The sequence below is a fragment of the Thermobia domestica genome, chromosome 2 (genome assembly GCF_964235325.1).
Source record: "Thermobia domestica chromosome 2, izTheDome1.hap1.1, whole genome shotgun sequence".
Classification (NCBI taxonomy): Eukaryota; Metazoa; Arthropoda; class Insecta; order Zygentoma; family Lepismatidae; genus Thermobia; species Thermobia domestica.
In genome coordinates this window covers 304,732,164-304,757,568 of record NC_137455.1, presented here as the reverse complement: position 1 = coordinate 304,757,568, position 25,405 = coordinate 304,732,164, and the positions used below count along the sequence as shown (strand labels likewise).

The 25,405-nt window shown below is 35.4% G+C and overlaps 1 long non-coding RNA gene across 1 annotated transcript in view; it reads left to right on the top strand.

The window, feature by feature from the left end:
• The window catches only part of LOC145679831 (uncharacterized), a 44,113-nt gene extending 36,992 nt beyond the window's left edge, over nt 1-7,121 (top strand). Inside the window, exon 3 of the long non-coding RNA XR_014130574.1 lies at nt 6,898-7,121. This is a non-coding gene — a long non-coding RNA (uncharacterized LOC145679831). The remainder of the gene's footprint in view (nt 1-6,897) is intronic.
• Nucleotides 7,122-25,405: the final 18,284 nt, after the last annotated feature.

Here is a 25,405-nt window from a genome sequence, read left to right as displayed (position 1 = left end):
TCTCCTTTTTTATATTCGTATGTATATTTTCTTAAAATATCAATATAACATATACATAATCAAAATTCCTTACCCAAAGAAAGGGCATTACTATGTTTCGTGATGAAGATAAATCCTACTTAGTTTCTGTTACGGCATCCGAAATTGTGATCTTCATATTGTCCATGACCTGATACCTTTTCCTCTCATTTTCCCATCTAGACATTAACCCTTCCAAAGAATCTTTTATATGTCAATTCACCCTTAGGCAGTGTATAGAAAACAATTCCTTTTCCTTTTTCCTATCAACTTCAGTATGCTTATTCGCATTTATTTAAGTCTAATTTCAACCATCGTAGTGTCACTGAACATACTAGAGATTTCAAACCGAGAAGTCTTATAATTATTTGTTTTGAACTAACATGAATAAACATATAATATAGACAGCAAACACAAATTGTAATATTAAATAATTGCATGTGCAATTCATATACGTAAGAAGTATTACATTTTTATCATTTTATCATATTCTCATGTTAAAAAATAAATAAAACATCTCAGACCGAGTTTCGAACTGTCGATCTTCAAGTTTCAAAGTTCTTTACAAAGACTGAACGGCCCAACACGCTTGCCTATGGTGGCACATGAATGGCTTGCAGCTAGTGTCTTTACAAAAAATAAAATTATCTATACCTAAATCTATCTATCTATATCTATCTATCTATCTATGTATCTATCTATCTATCTATCTATCTATCTATCTATCTATCTATATATATATATATATATATATATATATATATATATATATATATATATCCATCCCGGAATTATGATAGATATATGTTTACATTTTTGGACAAATTTCGTATGAGGACAGACTGTATTAAGATCCCTAAAATTTCCCCTAACATTAGTCAAATTTACAAAATAGTCGGGATTGGAGAGACTTGTCCTGCCTACATCTCCACAAGAAAGAAACCCTGCCTACATCCCCACAACTAGCTAAAAGTTATACGAAAGGACTCCTGTAAACTTACGTGTAGAAAGTAGGGTTACTGAACTCACAATAGCTCTACGAAAAATTATTTATTTTAAGTTTTAAGTTCCATGGTTATGCCGGCTAATCAAAAGGAGAAGTCGATGATCAGAATGTAAGAAAAGTGGAATGAAGAAAGGGGAAGGAAACAGAACCCCGAGGAAATATATCCACATAGTGTTTGTACAGGCACTGGGCGGGAGCTGCAGAGATACAGGGTCACAAGATTCAAAGTTGAGTGGCTACGACTGAAAGAACCTGAAAAAATCGCTTAAATGTTTTAGGACAGGGTGAACCATTAAATTCATAAAACTTCAGTATTATTATTACTATCACTATTAATAATAATAATAATAATAATAATAATAATAATAATAATAATAATAATAATAATAATAGTATAAAAATATTTTAAGTTGTTTTTCCCCCAACTTAGACAAAACTTACAGAAATGTTTAAATTTACGCAACGGGGCCCGGACCTCCAGGACACACCACTGCAACCACCCAAATATTAAACGAAAGCATTGCACTAAAGTTTCATGTATAACGTATTCTACTGTATCTTTTAAGAAAAAAAACTGTTACAATAATAACTGAATATCACGGAACAGTAAGACATATAACCAACTAAATTTAGAATATGCAAAAGAAATTATAAAAGCTTTGCTACAAAAATACATGAAAACAGCTGCGAAATAGAAAGTAAGAAAATAACATACAAGATTCAGTATACAGAGATATTATTAGTTACAGAATGGGTATACACTATTTCGAGATATGACGAGAAATGTTTACGATACTTCCTGTCTTGTCTCGATTCTCTTCTCCGAACCCATACGATAGTTTGAATAACCTTGTTCGGTCTCAAATGTATTTGGTCTAGGAATTAATTCGTGCGGTTGGTACGCACACATTGAAGCTGTAGTACAAACACAAAATACATAAATACCTTAAGAAAAATATTGTCCATCGCTAGCCACCACTTTCGCCCATCTGTCAGGCAATGTACGAATTCCGTGGCGAAAGAAGTCCTCATCCTTGGAAGCGATCCAGTCAGAGACCCATGTTTCGATATCTTCTGAAGAAGTAAACCGCTGTCCAATCAAATCGTTGTTCATGCAATCGAACAAGTAGTAGTCCGAAGGAGCAACGTCTGGTGAATACGGCGGGTGGGGTAAAACTTCCCATCCGACATTTTCTAAATAGGTTTTGACCGGTTTTGCGACATGTGGGCGAGCGTTATCATGTTGAACAATTAGTTTATCATGTCTGTTCTCCCATTCTGGTCGTGTTCTGGCAAGAGCTTGCTTCAAACGCATTAATTGTCGTCGATAACGTTCTCCATTCATAGTTTCACCCGGTTGCAGCAGCTCATAGTACACCACACCTTTCATATCCCACCATATGCACAGCATAACCTTTGCACAGTGAATATCTCGTTTTGGTTGTGATGGACCTGGTTCACCTGGTTTCACCCAGGCCTTTTTTTCGTTTAGGGTTCTCGTAATGGATCCACTTCTCATCACTCGTAATAATTCGATGCAGAAACCCCTTTCTGCTCTGTCGTTGAAGCAGCAATTCGCAAATGGTTTTTCGTCTTTCAACGTCTCTGTCTTTCAATTCATGTGGAACCCAATGTGACATCTTTTGAATCATTCCCATGGCTTTCAAGCAGTTGGAGACTGTTGTTTGATCAACGCCTAATGCTGCTGCAAGTTGTTCCTGCGTTTGACACGAATCCTGCTCGAGCAATGCTTTCAATTCTTCGTCTTGAAATTTTTTTGGCTGCCCAGCTCGCTCTTGGTCTGCCAAGCCGAAATCACCACTTCTAAACCGTGCAAACCACTTCTGACACGTTCGCTCAGCTAGAGCATGGTCACCATACACTTCCACCAAAATACGATGACTTTCAGTCGTACTTTTCTGCATGTTAAAGTAATGCAGCAGGACACCCCGCAAAAACACTTTATCAGGCACAAATTGCGCCATGTTCACTTAACTACAAACTGGTGTTGTTGACGCTTTAATCCACTGCCCTATACTACGAACGATACGCGATGACAGGGGTTTGCAACACATGTGTGGATACACGGAACTGTGGGACGCTCCGTTCGTTGCGCCATCTCTTGTCCACCCGCACGAATTAATTCCTAGACCAAATAAAATATTAATTCTCGTCTAGATTTTTTCGGTGTTGTTTTAGAAACGAGGTGGGAAACCCCTCTTCCTGTGGGCAACACTAAACAAAAAGGGAATATTCTTGACAACATTTCATGACAGAATTCTCACCTTAGGAAACTTCAGGAGCAGCAAAAGAATGACCGAAGTGTTGTAGACACTAGGTTAGAAATCCTTGGGTTTTAGGTTCAAATCTACTGTAAGTCAATTTAAAACTTTTAAATATGATTTGTTTTTGCAAGGTGCGTGGTGAATTCTCTTTTACTCAAAGTTCTCCATCTAGAGATGAGATGCAAGAATCGTGCCCATATTAACCGAGAGTAAGAGACTCGAAATATCTCCAATTGAAATATTATCCGAAACATTCATCGATACTCATATTTGATTAAGTTTTAGTTCGTTTCTGTTTATTTTTCTTTACGAAATTACAGTTCTCGTCTACTTAGTATATAGCAAGAAGTAGTGAATGATATATCACGGCTTATTACATGAGAGCACTCGTATTCTTTGAGCAATCGTATCGTATATGCTTCTAATAAAAAATGTTTATATTATTAATATTAAACTTAAGTACACAAATGTATGTTATTTGCACATGAAATATGACTATTTTGTTATATTTCAAATGTATGGCATGATTTGTACTAATGCAATTGTTTTTGCAAATTGTACTGACACACAGTACAGATCTTGTGAAATGAAATGAAATCTTTGAGTTTTACGTCCCACGTGTATGCCGGTTAGGCTAAACGAGACGATGATTATGAGAAATGGATGAAATGGTGGAATGAAGAAAGTGTAAGCAAACGGGAGAACCCCGAGAAAACCCACGCACACGGTGCTTGTCCACCACAAGGTTCACTTGGCGGGAGAAGGGTTTGAACCCAGGACCCCATGCACCAGAGATGAACGCTCTACCACTGAGCCACGGCGGCCCAGTACAGATCTTGTGTTTGCTTTCTTAGATTATCTTAATTTTTCTTTTTTTTTTCAGGCATTTTTTGGCTATTTGTTATATTTGAAACATATGACATGTTTCTACTAATGCAATGCTTTTTTTTTTGCAAATTTACCTAACAGACAGTGCACATCTTATGTTTGTTTTCCCAGGTTATCTCTGTTTTCTTTTATATTTTTCTGATTCTCTTTTTGTTTCATTTTTCGAAAATTGGAAACTAGTAATATAACTCCAGAAAATATTCTTGTTAAATTTAATGTGTAAATGTATAATAATAATAATAATAATAATAATAATAATAATAATAATAATAATAATAATAATAATAATAATAATAATAATAATAATAATAATAATAATAATAATAATAATAATAATAATAGATTTAGAAAGAAAAAAACTACTGTCGTTTGGCTGATAAAAATATTCTCTCAAAACAAAGAGGGGAGTCAAATCATCTCGACCTGATAATTTTTGTCATAAAGCTTTAGTAGAGATGTTAAAACTGGTAAATACCAAAATTGAAGGTAACTTTGAAATGAATAATGTAAAACATCCAGAGATTTTCAAAATACTGTAACTTGTGAAATAAAATGAATGTTTGACCAACATTGTTTTTGACTTGGTATGTCTAAGGTTAAATAAGATTTCTTTGTAACCTTCTTATGATATCAATTGCTCTGTAGATACCAAACGGAGTCTTCTACCTGATTTCTTATTCTTTGCAGAGGCACGGATATTTTTCTATTTTTGCTGTTTGCTACACTGACTTTTTCAAACAAACTATATCACTTGTGGAATGCCTTAAGTAGCATTAAACCAATCAATCTTAACAGATTTTTTGGTTGCCTAACGATGCGGAATATGAAAATTGGAAGTGCAAATGCACTTTTGCTCGTCTACGTACATCAATTAGCAACTGAGCGTTGTCAATGGCACTACTACAGAAGACAAGGAGCATACTCACTCTCAGGAAACTTAAGATTACTGAAGGATATAGAAAGGGTTAACATCTATCAGAATGCAGTCTTATCCCGGAGAAGCACTAACGATAAGAATGGACGTCAGTTATGTTTGCATACAACAGAGCTGAAGGTTCAGGTTGTCGAATTGTTCCCTTCGCGTCATCGTAATGTATAAAGATTTAATAAAGGTATATCCGGATGTATTAGCTTGAAGCATTCGGGAAATCATGTGTTCGAGTCTCATCTCCTACCCGTCCAACTGGAATTTACGTGTATGTGTATTCAGTCTCAGCAGATGAGTGTTAGGATTACCGATTGAAGGCATTGTTTGGCTGCCTACTTCCAAATTTTGCAGTCCCACTTTCAGCTAAATTTTTAATCTGAAAGACATTTGTTGATAGCTTAGGATATATTTAAAATATTCGAGTGTAGGTTCTCATTTTGTGAGTTACCTGTCCAAGTTAGAGGAGGCATTGCTGAAGTTTAAGATGCTATTAACCCTCTCTCTGTGAGTTTAGCGGAATCACTTAGTATCTCCAACCGGTTATAACCGAAAGCTGCTAAAATACCTCAAAAACAATATATCAGTGTGGAAAGCATTATAACTTCTCATATGCTTTTGCACTACACATAAATCTTTCGTGCCGAAGTAAAGTATCTTATTACGTCAAAGACCGTTACAGGCTCAAATACTTCCCATAGGCATATTTTTTTTCGTGCACAGGGTTTCTTTTTAACTACTGTGAAAATAATATTGTTTACGTTTCTGCTACATTCGTCAGTGTTAGTTGTTGGTAATGCGGAAAATTGAAGTTGGTTCAAGCGATGAGGTTATTAATAATATCCTAAATAGGAGATTAATACTTTACGGAGAAATGGGTGTAAGCAAGATTCTTTAACGTGAAGATATGTCTTTGGAGTTGTATCTGAAAGTGCAACCGTGTAATGTAATACCTTGTTGTACGTAGGTGTATAGATGGTTATAGTTCTATAACAAATGTTAACTTATGGCTACATGAATAGAACACATATCTTACGTGCTGTATACCGGGGTTTGGTTTCTAATAGAAGTTTGTGTCGTTGGGATCCTACGTTAAGCATTACCTCCATACCTAATATAGCTTCGCAGCTGACAAGAATCACTCACTCAATAATACAAAGGATATTGGTGAGGTTGAGGCAATATTGAGTAGTAAGAGTAATTGAAAACGATTGAAGAAATGTCACAGTTTCTTTATTAGTAGTTTTAGAAAGATAGTGGTAGTAATTTGAAATGATGATGAACATAACATTTTCTTTATTATTATAAATGATATTGAGTTCTAGAAGGGTATTTTATTTAAAATGTCGACACATTTTATCCTAATAGTGGGCATTCAGTACAATTATATCTTTTAGTACATTCTTATGAATCGGTACCCGAAAACTTGATACAAATATTCATATGTATATTTTATCAAACTATTGAATTTTATGAACATGAATTTGCACAAATAGTGTTTTACCAATACTTGCTTAAAATAATTTTGAATTAAACTGTGTTTATTCATCGCACGCTACTTTAAATTTAGAATACTGGTTAGCAACTATACAGACAAGTATTGTAATAATGGAGTACCAGAATACAAGAAAATAATTGGTATTCTTGAGTTAGTTCACTTGTAGCTGAGTATATGATTTAATGATTTATTACGCAATGCCCTTGTAGCTGAGTGTACGTTTTAATGAATTATTACGCACAAGATAAGTTTCTCAAATAATACATTTCCTTTTCAGGTTGTTGTGGTTTTGTTTATTCATGGCTGCTATTGCACTAACGTTCCTCCTCATTTATGAATCATGGAGAAAATTTCAAGACAATCCTGTTGTAATAATTATTGAGAGAAATTACAATGAGTGGAAGATTCCATTACCAGCTCTTACGATCTGTCCACCAAATTTACTAAGTCGTAAATTCAAAGGTGTAATCAAGGAGTAAGTACAGCGAATCATGATTTCAAAATGTATTAAATAAAATTTTTGATTAGAATTGGCATTCTTAATCATTAAAGTCTCGCAATAATAACAGTATAATATTATTAAACCAGAAAAAAGTGGCTTTGCCATCTTGCAATAGATGCCATGGAAATAAATGTACTAAAACAAGTTATTTACATTTTACATTCTGAAACTACCTTACATTTACTATCTACCATAATTATCATCATCATCGTTTTGTCATTATTGCTGGGTCACTTACTGCTATTAAAAAGCTTGCACGCTCCACGGTCTCCACAGAAGCGCCTTATTCAATATAAAGGTTTAATGTTGTAACCAAAATTATGGATATAGAGGTTTTGACTATTTTACCCTCTTTGATAATGGTTAATCACCTTATATGGTTATAAGGGTGGGTGTAAGAGTTTATTCACTTTTCTAAGTAATGGGTACATAGATGTATTTCTCTAAATTATTGGAAATGAAATAAAATCTTTTGAAAAGTCATACGTGATAATATGTAAAAAACAGTATCACGTAACAGTTTCAACACAATAACTGTGTCTTCATCAGACTTCCACTTCTTCTGGGTTCTGGGAGTTTCATTAGGCTCCGCCCCTTAATTAAAGAGTAACACTTGTGTGGCTTTCACTTTCACTTTTTAGCTCACACTAGTCCAATTAAAAGTTTACATGTTTCGTTGGATGCATTTTGTCCTCTAATTATCCTTATTTTCCTTGTTATTTTTACCTTTCTTTTTTCTTCCTTTTAATTTCTTCTTCTTTAAGCAGAATCTTCTCCCACTTCTTATTTATCGAGAATCCTGCATTTCAGTTCATCACCTTGTCTCCTGCCTTCATAATCTCCCTGGCTTCCTTCCATTTCCTCACCAAAGTTCTGTTCTCTACTTGTATGACCTCTGCTCCATCCCACCCTATCCTGTGGTTTGTTTCTTTCTGATGATTGTATATCGCATTGTTGTTCCTTTTCATTCTTACATCATCCTGGTGCTGCTTAATCTTTGCTTGCATTTTTTTTGTTTCTCCTATGTAAATTTGTTTACACTCCGCGCATCCTACTCTATATATTACTCCCCTTTGATCTCTGTCCGCTATTGCTTTTCTCTTGGTTCTTCTGACTAGTTCAATTATTCAGCTTCCTCCTTTCCTGTACGTCCTAATTCCTGCTTTCAGAAGCATTCTCTTTATCTTCTCTGTTTCTTTGCCTCGGCTTTCTATTCCAAACCATTTTTTGTTCTTGTCTTCTTCCTCTTCCTTTCTCTTTCTTGCTATGTTTCTTGTGACTCTATCCTCTTTGTTGTATCCATTTCTCCTTAGTTGTGTCCAGAACTTCTTTAAATCTGTTTTCCTCTGTTCTTCATTTGCGTTTAGGTCTCCTATTCTTTCTCCCATGCTTTCTATGAAATTCTTCTTTGTACCCTCATCCACATCACTTCGTGTGTGGAAATATACTCCAGCTGCACACTCTTTTTGGTACCAGGATGTAATAAACTATCGTCCTTCCGACTTCTTTATTTGCATATCTAAATAGTTTATCTTCTTGTCTACTTCTATATCATTTTCGAGTCTAGTCCCTTTCTTTTCATCTTTCGCGTCCCTTATGAATTTCATCAGCTGCCATTTCGTTCCCTTCCATATTCCTAAACAGTCGTCCATATAACGGCAAAAAATATGGACGGTCTTTCTCCTCCTCTTTCTATCGTCTCTTTCTCCCATCGATTCATTAGTATATCTGATAGTACTTGACTCAAACAAGATCCTATATTATGTCCTTCCTTCATTTTAAGAATCCTGTTTCTGATTATGCAGTATCCATTCTCCCACAATGCCTCTACTCCTCTTCTTACCTTCCTACTATCCCAATTTTCTATTCTCTTTTCACCCATTTTCTCTTCTATTATTCTCAATATTTTTTCTCTCTTAAGACTCGGGAACATACTGTTAACATCCAGGCTAAACTGCAATGTGCTCTCATTTCTTCTTCCTCATTTATCTATCATCCTCTTAACCTCTTGCGTATTCTCTACTCTCCTACTTTCTTCTCCTTTTCTCACTGCATTGGCTATCCTCTTAAGCTTTTTCTCCAACAGTTCTAACATATTATTCCAACAGTTAAGCACAGGCCTCAACTTTACTAATCTTTGTGGATTTTTGGAAATCCTTTCATTCTAGGTAGATTTTCTTCTTCCCTCACTAACCTCTTGAAAGCTTTCTTTCTGCAGTCCTCTATAATCTTTCTCTTTATCTCTTCTTCTTGTCCTTTTTCCGTCACATCTCCATATTTCTCGTCTTTCAGATCTCCAAGTTTTTCTTCATACCATCCTTTATCCATCACAACTATGGCTCGACCTTTGTCTGCCTGTTCCACTACTATGTCCTTTCTCGTTCTTATCCTTCTCATTCCCATTTTCTCTTTTTCAGTGAGATTGCATCTTTAGCTTCATGATTTGTTATTTCCTTTATTTACTAGTTTCCTCCGAATTCGGTTCCTATCTTATTCATCTTTTATTGCCTGAAGTGCTCCCACTATTCCATAAAACGCTTCTTCCTTATCTACCTCCTCTTTTGCTACTCTGAATTTATATCCTAGACTTAAAAACAGAAAATGAGGAAGTAGAAAAATTGAACTAGTCAGAAGAACCAAGAGAAAAGCAATAGCGGACAAAAATCAAAGGGGAGTAATATATAGAGTAGGATGCGCGGAGTGTAACCAAATTTACATAGGAGAAACAAAAAATAAAATGCAAGCACAGATTAAACAGCACCAGGATGATGTAAGATGGGAAGGGACAAAATGCGTTATACAAGCATCAGAAAGAGACAAACCACAGGATAGGGTAGGAAGGAGCAGAGGTCATACAAGTAGAGAACAGAACTTTGGTGAGAAAATGGAAGGAAGCCAGGGAGATTATGAAGGCAGGAGGCAAGGTGATAAACTTGAATGCAGGATTCTCGATAAATAAGAAGTGGGAGAAGATTCTGCTTAAAGAAGAAGAAATTAAAAGGAAGAAAAAAGAAAGGTAAAAATAACAAGGAAAATAAGGATAATTAGAGAACAAAATGCATCCAGCGAAAAAAAAAGTAAACTTTTCATTGGGCATGTGTGAGCTAAAAAGTAAAAGTGAAAGCCAGACAAATGTCACTTTTTAATGAAGGGGCGGAGCCAAATTAAAAGTTGATCTCCGGACAGTATATACAAGTTATGACCAACTCCCAGCAGCCAGAAGAAGTGGAAGTCTGATGAAGACACAGGTATTGTGTTGAAACTGTTACGTGATACTCTTTTATACATATTATCACATAGCCTTGCTCAGGGTGTTATTGTGTATTAATATATATATGAATGATTGTACGTAGATTGGATTTTGTATGGAATGATGTTTTTTTGTTTTCCCCTATATATCGTAGTTTTGGATTTGTTGTTCATCTTTCTCATAATAATAATTATAATGATAAATAATAATAATAATAATAATAATAATAATAATAATAATAATAATAATACTAATAATAGTAATAATAATTATTATTATAATTATTATAATTATTATTATTATTTGTTCACACTGTGGTTTATATTGAGGTGGGCCACAAACGTAGTTGTTTCACTATATATGGTTTTTCTTTCTGTCCTTTCGTTATTTTGTTGTTTCTATTATCTTTGTTGCTTCCTCTTTGGTGTCTATGGAATTTTGTTGTTATCATTGTCGTTTAAATTGCTTTTATTTACTGTTTCTTCAACGTTTTGGTTCAAGGCCTTACGCTTTGTATGCAAAACTACTTTTTGTGAGGATTGTTTTCGAGCCATTTTTTTGGTGGGAAGGTGTTTGGTTGAGAAGTGGCTCTGTTTTGGTTGTGTTTTCTTCTTCCTCACGAATTTCGGTTTCGCTTGTTACTCATTATGTTTCCTATTTATATTTTTGGTGGATGGGTTTCTGTGTGTACCTTGTTTGTTATTTTCGTTTTCTGTTTAGGTTTTCTCTTTTTTTCCCTCTTTTCTTTATTTTTTACTTTTTCTCTTTTCTTCTTTTTTTCCTTTCTTCTCAGTCCCCTCTCAGAACTTCTTGTTTGCATTCCTAGTTACAATGTATGTCTTTCTCTTGGAGACTTCACTGTTGTTTCTGTGTTGCTACGTTCCTCTGGTTTACTTGGGTTTGGTTTATTTCCATGGTAAATACCCATACACTATATTTTATGGGTATATTTTTAATATATGTTTCAGGTTGTTGTATAGTGCCTTGGTCACAATTCTATTTTCATATACTGGTTTCTTAGGGCTCGTTTCTGTCTGAGTTAGCTCCATCTGAACGTAGGTGTTCGCATTGGCAACCGACATCGGTGAACCTGTGGCTGTATGTTTGCGATGGAGAATTATTTTGTCTCCAAATCTGGCGTAAGTTTTACTGATCAGAGTATCAAGCTCTCTCTTTTCTAGTAATGAGACTGGTAGTTACAGAATTTCTCCGTTGCATTCTCTTTTAGCCAATCATATCTCGAGGGGTGATAGTTTAAAACGAGTTCTATGCCTCTTGTTTTCTTTCCTTTTACTGATTTCAGGTGAAGATTTTCTATATCTGTGGTGTATACGAGGTCTGTAGGATTTATTTTTCCGATCTCTCTATTTCTGTGAGGAGGGTTTGTGCTGTGCCTTGGGGGATTTTGTAGAATTTGTTTAGTTTTTGTGTGAGTGTCCTCGGTTTCCTTTTCAGGATTATCGGATTGATTTCGTATGTTGGGGATAGAAATAAAAATTTCCCCAGTACTTCCAGTTAGTCTGGAGTTTTGATTGAGAAGTTGTGTATGAGTGATACTTTTTATTTTATCTTTGTTTCTTGATCTGCATCTTTATTCTTTTTCCTTCTTTTCCATTTGTCGTTATTTTCGTTGGGTTTGTTGGTGTCTTATAGTTTTGTTTGGGCTAAGTGTGTCCAATTTAACTCCTTTTTGAAGTTTATCTGGTCCTGAGGAGTACCCTTTTTTGTGTTTTGCTTTTGTTATATTTTTTGAAGTTCTTCAGTAACTCTGTGAGGTTTCCGATCGATTCCTTCTTTGGTTGACTTTGTGGAATAATTTGTCTCCCTCGTTGTGTTTCTTTTTCTCTGTTGTGATTCGTTTTTTGTTGTTTTTTGGTTTCTCCTTTTTAGAAAAAAGTGGATACATTTTTGTCTCTGGAATGCCTCTTTTGTGTTCTGTAAGCCAAAGCGGGATTTGCACTTCTCTTGGACAATTCTCCGCCTTTCTCTACAGTTCGTCTAAGTTGTTTGTAGTGTTAAATTACTTCTCTGTTTATTTCTGTTTCATCTTTTTTTTCTTTTTCTTAAAATACGTTCTGTATATTTGGTTCGGAACTGGTTAGTACTTTGACGTATTCAACCAAGTTTATATCTGGTTTCTGAAGCCTTATTTGGGGTTTGCCAATTTGGATCCCGATTTTTTGTTTGGCTTCTTTCTGCTGCGCAAGGTGTCGTTTGTAGACTAGTTTGCGTATCGTTTTAAGTATATCTTCCCTTTCCAGGCTCAGCCTGTAGTTGGGCTAAGAGGTTCCTCATTGGTTTCCCACGGCTTATGGGAAATTTGGTTTCTTGTTAGCTCTTCGAGTATTGGTCTTTCTTCTTTTCATTCTTAGCAACAAGTTATTCCTAATGCAATTTAATTGATTCATCACTTTTAAAAGTTTCCTTAATATTTTTGAAACATTTCAAACGTTATCCTTACTTTTCTCGATCCATGATATTTAATTTCTTTAGTTTGGAAAATTTGGTTTAATTGTCTAATTTGAAATATTTTAGTTTGAAAGTGTTGTTTACAATTCTTTATTTAATAAATTTTTTACCTAATGTTTATCTGTTTTAATTTATGCTTAATCATTTCTAAAATTCAAAACTTGAAAATATTTGCATTAGTTGATAATTTTCGATTAAATGTTTTAATTTGAAACTTGTTAGAACTTCCTTTATATTTTAAAAATATTATTCCGAAAATTGTATGTAATATTTTCGGTGCATGAAAATTTGAATAGCAGTGAAAAATCATTTGAGGTTTAAGATAAGATTAGGATCAATTTTGAATATCCATTACAAGAAAATCGTTCACAATGTTTAAAATATTCTGAGGGATTAATACATATCAGGATAAGATTATGCTACATCACAGGCGTTATATAAATATACCCCAGAACGTTGTCTCGCTTTTTGTAGCTTTCTGGGTTCTTTTAGCCCTTATACCGTGAGTTGAATGCGAAGCCAATTATTGGTGTATATCCAATATCCTACCTAGTTGTGGCATTTCCGTTACACCGTGAACTCGTGTAAGGACAGAGTGAACATGGGACCTGTATAGAGCGTCATTAAGGCGTGTGCTATACGAGTTAAAACTGGGGTCAAACGTCGATGCAGTGGGACGGAAGATATGCCTTCTTTTGGTGAGATTGCCGTGACTACGTAGAGAGTGAACTGGTTGTTTAACAAGTTTAAGGAAGGTGACGAAACACTCGAAGACACACCACGTGCTGGAAAACTAACACATTTACAAAAATGAACATCTGCATGGGACAATTGAGGCGAACAGTGGCCTGGCATGTGAACAACTGGGACTATAATTCAGTGTGAGTGGAGAAACCATTCGACAACTGCTAAATCAACTAGTCAAGCACTAGAAGTTGAGTCGATTTGTCCCACATGATTTGAGAAAATGAAATGAAATCTTTAAGTTTTACGTCCCACGTTTATGTCGGTTAGGCTAAAGGAGACGATGATGGTGAGTAATGAACGAAATGGTGGAATGAAGAAAGTGGAAGGAAACGGGAAAACCCCGAGGAAACCCATGCTACGGTGTTTGTCCACCACAAAGTTCACTTGTCGGGGGCTGGGATCAAACCCGGAACCCCAAGCACCAGAGGTGAACGCTCTACCACTGAGCCATCGCGGCCCCTCTCACATGATTTGACTCCGTGCCAGAAGTTAAAACGCAACAGACTCCTGCATTTCATTGGTGTCTCTTCTGAGAAATGAGCAATTTCTGGACAGGGTGATGATATGTGATGAGATATGGGTTCAGTACAAAGCTCCATTACACCGTCATCATTGGTTATCGTCCCGTGAACTGGTTCCAAAACAGCCGAAAGCAGCACTGCACCAGAAGAAGGTTCTTCAGTGTGTTTGGTGGACTCCTTGTGGGATCGACAATCGGGAATTGCCACCCGTTGGTCAGAGCAACTGTGTGTTGTCAGCATTTAATCATGTTCAATGAAACTCAAAACTCTGGAGCCAACACTTCTGAATCGCAAAGGGTCCCTCATTTTACAGGACACGACAGGGCTCTTCGTGGCTTGGATGAACCGGTGCACCATTCTAAGTCTTGTATGAGTAACACTATTGCATCCGCCATACTCCCCATTCATCGTCCGATTATCACCTGTTCCACTCCTTGGACAATCACTCTAGAGGACACAAGTTCAAATCCCTAGTAGAGGTGTAAAATGCACTTGCTACCTTCTTCGCTTCACGGCCCACCAAGTTCTACCGCGGTGGAATCCATGATCTTCCAGATGGATGGTAAAGTGTCGTCGAAGCTGATGGGGACCATTTTTAATCTTCCAGTTTCGATGTAGGTTACATATCGATCTTCGAAAGTGGTGGATGAAAAAGTGACACATCTTTCTTTTTTACCTTTATAACATGCCCATTTGTAATCAACATGCACGGTAGTGCATGGCAGCCAAGTTCCGCTAAGAACTGGCCTGCACTACAGTAAGCGTGTTATATACAAATAACAGTTTTGGGTAAAATCGATTCCGAGAGTCTGTAAAAATGATTCTGATAAGGGTAGATATATGAGAAGGTAACCGAGAGATGTGCTCATTTACCAAATTTTACATTCCTGACTTCAACCATATTCGAGTTTTAGACCCCTAAAATATGAACTTTTTAGGCTCACTGATTCACTGACTTACTCATCAAATTGATTAGGTACTTCCCAATGAGATAGAAACATGACACTTTGCATAAAGGTACCTTATACTGACTTGAGTATGGAAAAAAATATAAAATGTGAGGAATCTGTTATGGGAATTTTTTATGGGCGAAAAACTGTTCTTAGCGAAGAATAAATCTGTTCATTGACTCACACATCAATTTTATTAGGTACCTCCCAACGAGATAGAGACGTGAAACTCTGAATAAGGATGCCTTATAATGACTTGACTATGGAAAAAAACAAAGTGTGAGAAATGTGCTATGAGAATTTTTTTATGGGCGAAAGAGCGTTCTTAGCCAAGCAAGAAAGCTGTTCATTCACTCACTCATCAATTTGATTAGATACTTCCCAATGAGGTTGAAATGTCAAACTTTGCATAAAGGCAACTTATAATATACTTGAGTATGGAAAAAGGTCCGATATGTGAAGAATGTGTTATGGGAAATTTTTATGGGCGAAAAAGTGTCCTTAATTACGCAACAAATCGGTTTATCCACTCACTTATTAAATAGATTATGTACTTCTCAATGAGATAGAGATGTGAAATTCTGTATAAAGTTACCTTATAATGGCATTATTATGGGAAAAGTTTGATATGTGAGGAGTGATATGAGATTTTTTTATGGGCGAAAAACTGTCCTTAGCCAAGCAGGAAATCGGTTCATTCACTCACTCTTCACATTTATAAGCTGGTTTCCAATGAAATAGAAGCGCGAATCTATACATAAAGGTACCTTATAATGACTTGAGTATGTAAAACGTCCAAAATGTGAGAAATGTATAATGTATTTTTTTTTTTTTGTGAAAACGGTCTTTAGCAAAGCCAAATCGGCTCACTCACTCACTCATCGCATTGATTAGATACTCGCCAATGAGATAAGACATGAAACTCCGGCATAAAGATTCCTTATACACACAGAGCCTCAAGTATGTGTATCTGGCATAAAAATATATGTCAAATGTGTCCGTAATAGGGCACAAACACATGTCGTAATGGTACTGAACACACTGCCAACAACGTAAATAATACTGTCACTAAACACTGCATGAAAACGGTATAAATATTAAGTTTAATGCAAATAATGCTAGTTTAGTCATTAGACAACATTTAAAAGGTGCTAAATTTCTATTCTAACAATGATAAGTGAACCAATTGTTTTTGATAAACACATCCTTAAAAATTTCTAGATCAAGCGACAAAGTGCTACATTGGTAACACTGATAATAAGGGACAAACGACAAACACCTCACGTTTCCGCGCATGTGTATACTTTTTGACGTACAAGTATATCATCTCAAACATTGCCCCAATGATCAAAACATAACATACTAATCTGTCAAAACTAATAAAATCAAGGCAGTAGATCATTTGACATGCTACAGTTGCTCACATTTTGTATGTTGATGGCGGACATATCCGTAATGTCAAAAAATCGACATTTGAAGACATGCATTTTTGTGGCGTTTTGAATCGTTTTGGGCTCTGTGTGCAGTGACCTGAGAATGGATAATGTCCGAAATTTATGAAATGTGCTATGGATTTTTATGGGCGAAAAACTGTCCTTACCCAAACACAAATCGGTTTATTCACTCTTTCAACATTGATTAGGTATTTCGTAATGAGATAGAGACGTAAAACGCTGCGTAATGTTACTTACTTTACTTAATGAATTGAGTATGGGAAACTTTCGAAATTTAATTAATTCACTATGGGAATTTTAATGGACGAAAAACTGTCCTTAAATCAGAAGTCGGGGTGATTCCCTTATTCAACACGTCATGTGCATAGTGATAATGATTTCAATCGTCAGAGTGGTCGAGTGGGTACCCTCCCCGCTGATCTTTTGGCTACACGTGCGCCTTTGGTGTACGAGTTTCCGGGTTCGATTCCTAGTAGGTTATTCTTTGAAATTTTAACTACCATCGATGCTTTTGTGTTCGTGTCCCTGTCATTCTTAATTAACAGGAAAACGATCTAACCTCACTGAGAAAAATCCGTTATCCGGACAGTTGTATATTGTACAAATATGTGGGATCTTTATGTTAACTACAAAAATCAGTACTTAGCATACCTGATCCATATGCTACATACGTACTGCCCACTTTCCCTCTTAAATGTTACACCATGTCGATGCAGGATGCCTGACATATAACATCTTCCGTACATTATATACGTAAACCTATGTTGCGTACGTCAGCTATAAGTTACATACGTCCATATGTAAGTAAGATCGTGACCGTTTATATACAGTTCTTTCGTTCGAACGGAAAGTACGTTTATTTGGAACACTTATACGAAAAGTACTAGAAAATATACTTTCTCAAAGTCCAAAAACTACAGGAGTTATACACATAACCTACGTTTTTCCGTACACCATATACTTTTTTCTCAGTTTGCGAGTAAAACAAGTGAAAACTAGCAATAAATAGTTAAGCAAGTTAATGAGGCACGTTCGGTAAACCAGTTACCTTTAGAAAAAAGAGTCGGCTAAGGCTCGTTCATACTGCCGTAAATTTCGTGGTTGGAAACTCAGACAAGGAAAGCTAGTATGTTTTTTTCTTTTTTCGGTGACTATCTTTCCTTTATTGTAGTCATTGGTATTAAATACATATTGAAATTAAATTGATAAGTAACAACATGTAGAGATGCGTATATTTATAATTAATGAAGTTTTCCAAGAAATGAGAAATGCAATTGTTCTACATTTATATGAGAATGTTAGTGGAAAGTATAATTAAGTTTACAAGCTATTTAAAAGGTGTATGTCATTGGAAGGAAAACCCGAGGCAGTATGAAACTGTTTAACATGCGTGTCACGTAATGTACTCCGTAATTTTGCAATGTGGAAGGGTAGAGAACAACTAAGTATATTGAAACAGCAGCCATATCTAGTGATGTAGCATCGAGGATTCAGCATCAAGGGTTTTGGAGCCCTGTTGATACTCTTCGTATTTAGGTAACGAAAAATGAGATGCTTGCCATCGTGATTTTGTAGCTTGGGTAAATGAATTAGAATCTCGTTTGAACATTACTCTCTGACATATATTTAATAGGAGAAATCTTCCCTGCTGGTCTAGTGGCATTTGATGTACAAGGTCCTAGGTTAGATTTCCGGTGGGAGAGCCCTTGGGAACTAATGTTGCATGTGACACATTATGACTCATTTAAAAATGTACAATTCTAAATTTAAATCCAACAATATGCCACGATTGAGAATCTCAATATACCATAATAATATCGTTAACTACAAAAAGAATAGAAATCTGAACAAAAACACCAGAGGTGCAAAAAGTGCAGCCAAGTTCGTCAGCCTCAAAAAGTATTGAGATGAGGATGGATGAGCCAAGTTCCTTGACCACTGCATATGAAACGAACACTGGAACTTGCCGCGAGGTGTCAAGGAAAATGATGTTATGGAGCCTTAAAGATAGTGGAGGTACTTGTGGTTGGTTTGGGGCCACCACCAACTTCGCTAATGTGCTTGATATACTTCACATGTACAGTATAGTGCAATAAGATTGGTAGTTCGAAAACCAAATAAGGAAAACTAATAATCCTCCACGAGATGTCACGGAAAATGATGTTAACTAGCCTTAGGGATGGTGTTTGTGAGCGTAGTGGATCTGGGGCCACCACCAGCCTTAGGGCTGAAATATCCCGGCCATGAAACTAGAAACAGACATCTTGGTGTATTCTAATATGTTAGATACCTCGCTCCAAGTTCCAGTGTTTGTTTCAAATGCAGTGGTCTTAGGAACTTCGCTCATTCATCCTTATCTCAATACTTTTTGAGGCTGACGAACTTGGCTGCACTTTTTGCACCTCTGGTGTTTTTGTTCAGATTGGTATTAATATATTTTGGTTGTATATGAAGAAAAAAGTTAATGATTTAAAGTTGTAATGTTATTTCTACTATTTTATAAACATAAACATCGTTTAGTTAGCCACATACATTCATGTGAGAGAAGAATTTCGATAGTATTCAGACAATTTATTTTGCACTTTATTTACTACTTTGTTTTTAGCGTTTGTCTTCTATCCGTATTGAGGTCTTCTCAGGTATAGTTAAATATTCTTAGGTGGAAAATGAACGTGCATATTAGCATAAACTTCCTGTCTATCCATTGTATATCAAGGATCGCTGTCGAAAAGCCTCATGCAGCTTACGCAATTGTTATACGGTATCCATTAAGCATTTGGTTTAAATAACATTACTTTTAATAATACGGTATATTTCTTTTGCAACACACAGCGCCAGAATATTTAAGATATTCCAATATATTTGTAAATTTTTATCATTCACTTTCTGGACGTCCTGTGTGGCGTAGTCGCTAACGCTCTCACCTTTTATGCTTGCGATCCAGGATTCGATTCCCGGTGGGGCACTCAGTCGAAAAAGTGTAACAGTGAACTCATCTACACCTCAGGAGTGAGGCTTTTCCTGTGTTTCCCTAGTTCACACCAGGCAAATAACGGGATGGTACCTAATATAATGGTCCGAGGCTTCTTCCTTCCTTCCCGAATCCTTTTTTCCTTTACTTTCCCCGGATTGTGTGATCGTCGAGGGACGTCATCCCTCATGTACGGGACGAGCTAAATGATCGAAAAATACCGACAGCCAAGAAATCTAAATTCTATTCTTAGTGATACACTTTCAGACATGCACAATATATTACAACGTATATGTTATTGACTTTTCTTAACTAAAAGCGCCATTCTCTCACTACATTTTTTGGTTAATGTTTTCGCAAATGTCCAGTTCACCGTGAAAATCATCAGTAGCATGTTGATCTAGTGCAAATAATGTTTTCCAGTCTTCAATGTCCAATTGCACACAAAACGTTCGGCTTTGCCGAATCTTATGGCATGTTCAAACAAGATAGAGGTGATTCAAATAATCATATTATGTTTCATATTTAATGTACTTACTGGATAATAAATGCAAACAGAAATTCGTCATAATTTTTAACCTTAGCAATAAACTTATTTCTGGCCATAATGTTTCTGCTAGAATGATTTTATATCGAACTAGATTATGGTTGCCTTAATGTTAACGATGTCATGCGGATGTATTAATATACGTCAGGAGAATGGAATGTCATGAGCTTGTTAAATCCAATGAGCACTAAAAACACAGTGTAACTAAAAATTACAATGTGATGATATTTTATGGGTAGTGTATTAAATCGGCATTGATGAAACCTTACAACTAATTCCTTATAGGATAAGTATACATATGAGGTGTTTAGGAAGCATAATAGTTCTTTCTGGCTTCCATTAGTAAGCATCTTGCAAGCAAAATAATACTTTTATTATGCTCACGAAGCCCTAGTATTTTAATCGAAATTTGTGGAACATTTTAGCTACTTAAGATTATATCTATGGTATATTTCATTCTAAACAGTTTATCTTTCTAAATGATTTTAACACAACACATGTGCTTTGAGACTGTAAACAAGAAGCCATGATAATGTTATGATGTATAGTATTGGGTCAAGAAACACCAAGTGGTCCAGAGGTGGTTGCTCAACCACCGCCGAAAATTATAAAGAAATAATTGTGACGATCCTTGTGTATGAGATGGTCAATAGCTTCATTTACGTTGTCGTATGTACAAATTTTTCTGAATGGCGGCCATTTTTTGCATTTGCAAGCGTGTACAAAAGCTAGAATTTCTCAGGACGTATGTCTGAGACGAAAACCAAAGAAAAACTAGTTTTTAGAGGGAAGAATGATGTACACGGAGAACATATGCTCTTGGTTCTAAATATATATGCACGTTGCAAACCAATATATGAAATCAGGAGAAAAAACTACAAAAAAATAAATATTTAAAGGGGCTGTAATTTGGAGTGGCATAAAGTGGGGCTTCATACGTTTCATGCTGAATACTATTGCATGTAAAGAGTGTGCAGAAATATCCACACCTATGATATTACTGACAACGTAGATTTATAGGGGTCCGAAGTTTGTGATTTTGATGCCATATTTGGTGCGTAAAATCTCAGGAGGGCAAAATGCTAAAAATTTCTACATAGGTCACAAAGTAATTTTGTATGTGAAGAAAGTATTGCAAAAACATTATGTCTGATATTACATGGAGAAAAAAGTGAGGACATAGTAGAAACACAAAGAAAGCACGCGCCTGAAGATGGTCGTACCCGTTAAAAATTTAAATGCTTTGATATGTTTCACGCTAGATCTCAAAAACTATTCATGGTTCAGGAATAAGATCCGCGTTTTTTGTGTTCAGTTGTGCTGAATCTTGCGAGTGGTGTTTGTTCCATCTTTCTAGCTTCATGATCCTTGCCACATCTACTGGGTGTACAATTCATCTTGACCATCCGCTATAACGAACAAACCAGGACAGCGATAATTTGCACGAAGCAACTATAAAAAGGGGAATATCTTTATATGTATTAAACAGAAACACCCAAAAAACAGTCTTCCCAACCAAATACAAAGTTTTATTTTTTAAAATGGCACTACGTCAGATTATTACATATTTCAAATCAACATGTCAAACGTAAACTTAAAATAACAACTATTCTTATTGAGTGTTGCAAACTAATGAAGTTATAGTATTGCAAACATCGAGAGTTCAGAAGCATCTAACACAAATACAGCATAACTGAGATGGACTTGATAACGCACATGGAAAGAATTTTAGTGTAGGATACCGTGGTCATGATATGATTTGTTTCGAAGTTACCAGAGCTTGACAATTTTATATTTTTGAAAGCCTTTATTTCGAAAAAGTGCTCAGATAAGAACCATATCTAGTTACTTGCATGGTTTGTAATGGATGTGTAAATTATTTTGCCGTTTACAGCACTTCGATATCTCAAACCGTTCCGCAGATACGATAAACATTGTAGAAGTTTGCAACGCTACTTAAATCGTGTAACTGCGAGAACTTGTTGTAATTATAACTACTAAAAGCTATTTCTGTAATACTATAGAAGAGAAAGGAGACAACAATCATTTTAAATATTTTCCACAAATACGCCATTTTCAGCAGCATAGGATAGACACATTCAACGCTACCTTGTGAACACATTAACTTCTATAATTGTAATTGGATGTCAATGATACTTTGCTGATACGTTAAGTGTCTTAATACCTCGGTCCTCTCCGACGATGGCTGTCGTGGGTGCAAGAGGAGCTAACCCCCTTTCCATGCGTAGGTTTTGAGATTTAGCGTGAAACATATCAAAACAATTCTTTTTCCCGGCGTATGACAGTCGTCACGCACCTTGCTTTCTTCGCGTTTTTACCATGTTCCTACTTTTTTCTCCATGTAATATCAGTCATGATTTTTTTTGCAATTCTTTATTTAAATAAAAATTGCTTTGTGGCCTAAGAAACAATTTTTAGTACTTTGTTCTTCTGAGATATTACGCCCCAAACATGATATCAAAATCACAAACTTCAGCGTTCTGGCCTCCATAAACCTATGGTGCCAGTATTACTATAGGTGTGAATATATCTGCAGAATCTTAAATGCAATATTATTCAGCACAAATCTTATGAACCCCCCAATTTATGCCACTCCTAATTACAGCCCCGTTAAAAGTGTAATTTTTCTTATTTTCTGGGCATTCCATGTGTTGGTTTGCAACCCTGCATATTTATTTAGAGCCAAGAGTATATGTTTTCCCTGTATCTCAGCCTTTCCTTTAAACATTCGTTTTTGTTGGTGTTCGTCTGTGTCGTACGTCCTAAGTAAATGTAGTTTTCGTAAACGCTTGCAAAAGCAACAATTGGCATTCCATCGACAACAGAGATGGCCGCCATTCAGGAACACTTGTCCATACAACAACGTGAATGCTGTTTTTGACCTTCTCACACACAAATTTCATCACACTCCAATTTCTATAATTTTTGGATATGGTCGCGGAACCATTTTCTTTGAACCACTTCAGATGGATTGATATTATTTCGACCTCACTTTCATATGCCAAACTTCAGAATATACTTGTCAAAAATAATATCATAAATTTCCGCTGACTTGCGTAAGCTTCATCTGACAATTACCATTACGTCATGTTTTTTTTTTGACCTGCGTACACTTGATTTGACAATTACCATTACGTAATGCTTCTTGACATTCTTATGAAAAGTGTATGCTACCTATATGCTTTTTTTTTTTAACTATTCAGATTTTTTTCTTACACTTTTAAATGTTTTTCAGTGATCTTCAAATTTTCAATTATTACAACAAACGTAAATAATTTTCAAATTAAATCATTTAATCAAAAATGATCAAGCATTGCTAAAAGTTTTTAATTTTAAAAATTTGGACAAAGGTTTTTAAGCAAATATAAAGCAATTATCAAACTTTTAAAACCAAAACTTTCAACGTAGAAATCAAACCAAAATGTTCTACCTAAAATATCTCAAACTGAAATTTTCCAAACCAAAATATTCAAAATAAAACAACTTTAAACGAAATTATAAAAACTAAAATTTTCAAATTAAAAACTCCAGAATTTTTTTAAAAGTTTAAAAGTTTAAAAGACCAATATAATTGCTTTAAAAATAATTTTTCACTTACGAGCAAACCGATTCCACCAAGAAATATGAACTTAGAATATAAGCTAGAAGAGCAACCCTAACGTTCAAATATTTAAAACATTGATCTAAAAATATGTAAAATTGCTACCTTTACAAATTCTAAAACTCAGGTATGAAAGTGAATACCTAATCTGAAAGGATGACGAATAACTTTCCAGTCATCAACCTATCGGATTGCACTTTCCACTAATGACCTATTAATGTAAGTTGTGACTAAAGTTGAAAGTGTGAAATTGTTGTTACATATCCATCAATTTTATATTTACAAATCAGTTAGTAAATAATAAATTTTAAATATCAATGATTTCAGATTACAAGTTATGGTTACAATCGTAGGGTCCAAGGAGTAAAATTCTAGCGAATATCAAACGTTACGATCATTATCAATCAGGTTTAAAGTCAAACATTTGGTGTACAAATCAGCCAATCAGATTAAATTAAATATATCTTTGCACCAATGACATCAGACTACGAGCTATGAATAAACTTCAAATTATAAAATAATTATATTTTCATAGGTATTGGTTTTGATAATTACCTACCAAGTTTCAGGTCCTAAACTTTACACAAACAGCCTTAGATTATGAGTTCTCGCTGATTTGAAAGTGTTAAGAAGAGATATTACGCCAAAGTCAGCAAAGGTGAACTCAACAAATTTGTACCTATGAAAGAACTCAAGTTAGATAATCAAACCTTACCTGAGTCTTAGAGAACAATTATGATATTTTTTACAATGCCGAAATATGACCCAACGTACTTGTCATGTTCACAAGGTACTCATGTTCAATGAAAGATCATGTAAACTTGTATCCTTACATTCAAAATCCGTACGTCGTGGTAATCGAATCTTTTGGTCAAAAATTTAATTTTTCTGGAAAATATCATGTATTACTTTGGACAATATATTTTACAAACCTTTGTCCCTTAAAACGGGAATAAGTAGCAACTGTAAACTTTAGAGATGTATATACACTTTATATATACCTTAAAGATGTATAAGGGACAGTGACAAACACATATTTAAATAATTTACAAATTTAAGAGGCGAATTAACGCATTCGATAAAAAATTTAAAACAAAATCATTAACGCACTCATATTCTATAAGACAGAATTAACTCTTGCACTCATTTGTAAGAACATATAATGCACTGAAGCTTCATTAAAGAGGAAAGAACAGGTCAAATCTTCTCAGTTTTGAATTTTTGGATCAAAAAATCCAATATGTTTCAATCAAAAATTTTCTTTTGGGCGGTATATCTGGAGAACTCCATACATTGTAGCTGAACCCAAACTACCACTTAACTGAGTATGATGTGCTTATTCTGCAGAAAGTAGAAAACTTCATTTAGGAGGCGTTCAAATATTTGGTGACCCCTGATTCAGTTGGATCAAAAGATCAAATATATTTCAAATAAAAAATTCTTGTAAACCTTATATCTGGAATATTACATACAATGTAGCCAAGCCCAAGCCCAATACATTTCAGTCAAAAATTTTCTTGTGGGCGGTATATCTGGAGAACTACATACATTGTAGACAAACCCAAACCAAAATCCAAACAAAATCTCGCCTGGCCAAAAACTCGCCTGGCCAAAACCTCGTCGCCCAAAACCTCGCGTGGCCAAAACCTCGCCGCCCAAAACCTTGCGCGCCCAAAATCTAGCCGCCCAAAACCTCGCCACCCAAAACATCGCGTGGCCAAAACCTCGCCGCGAATGAAACTTTTCTTTAAA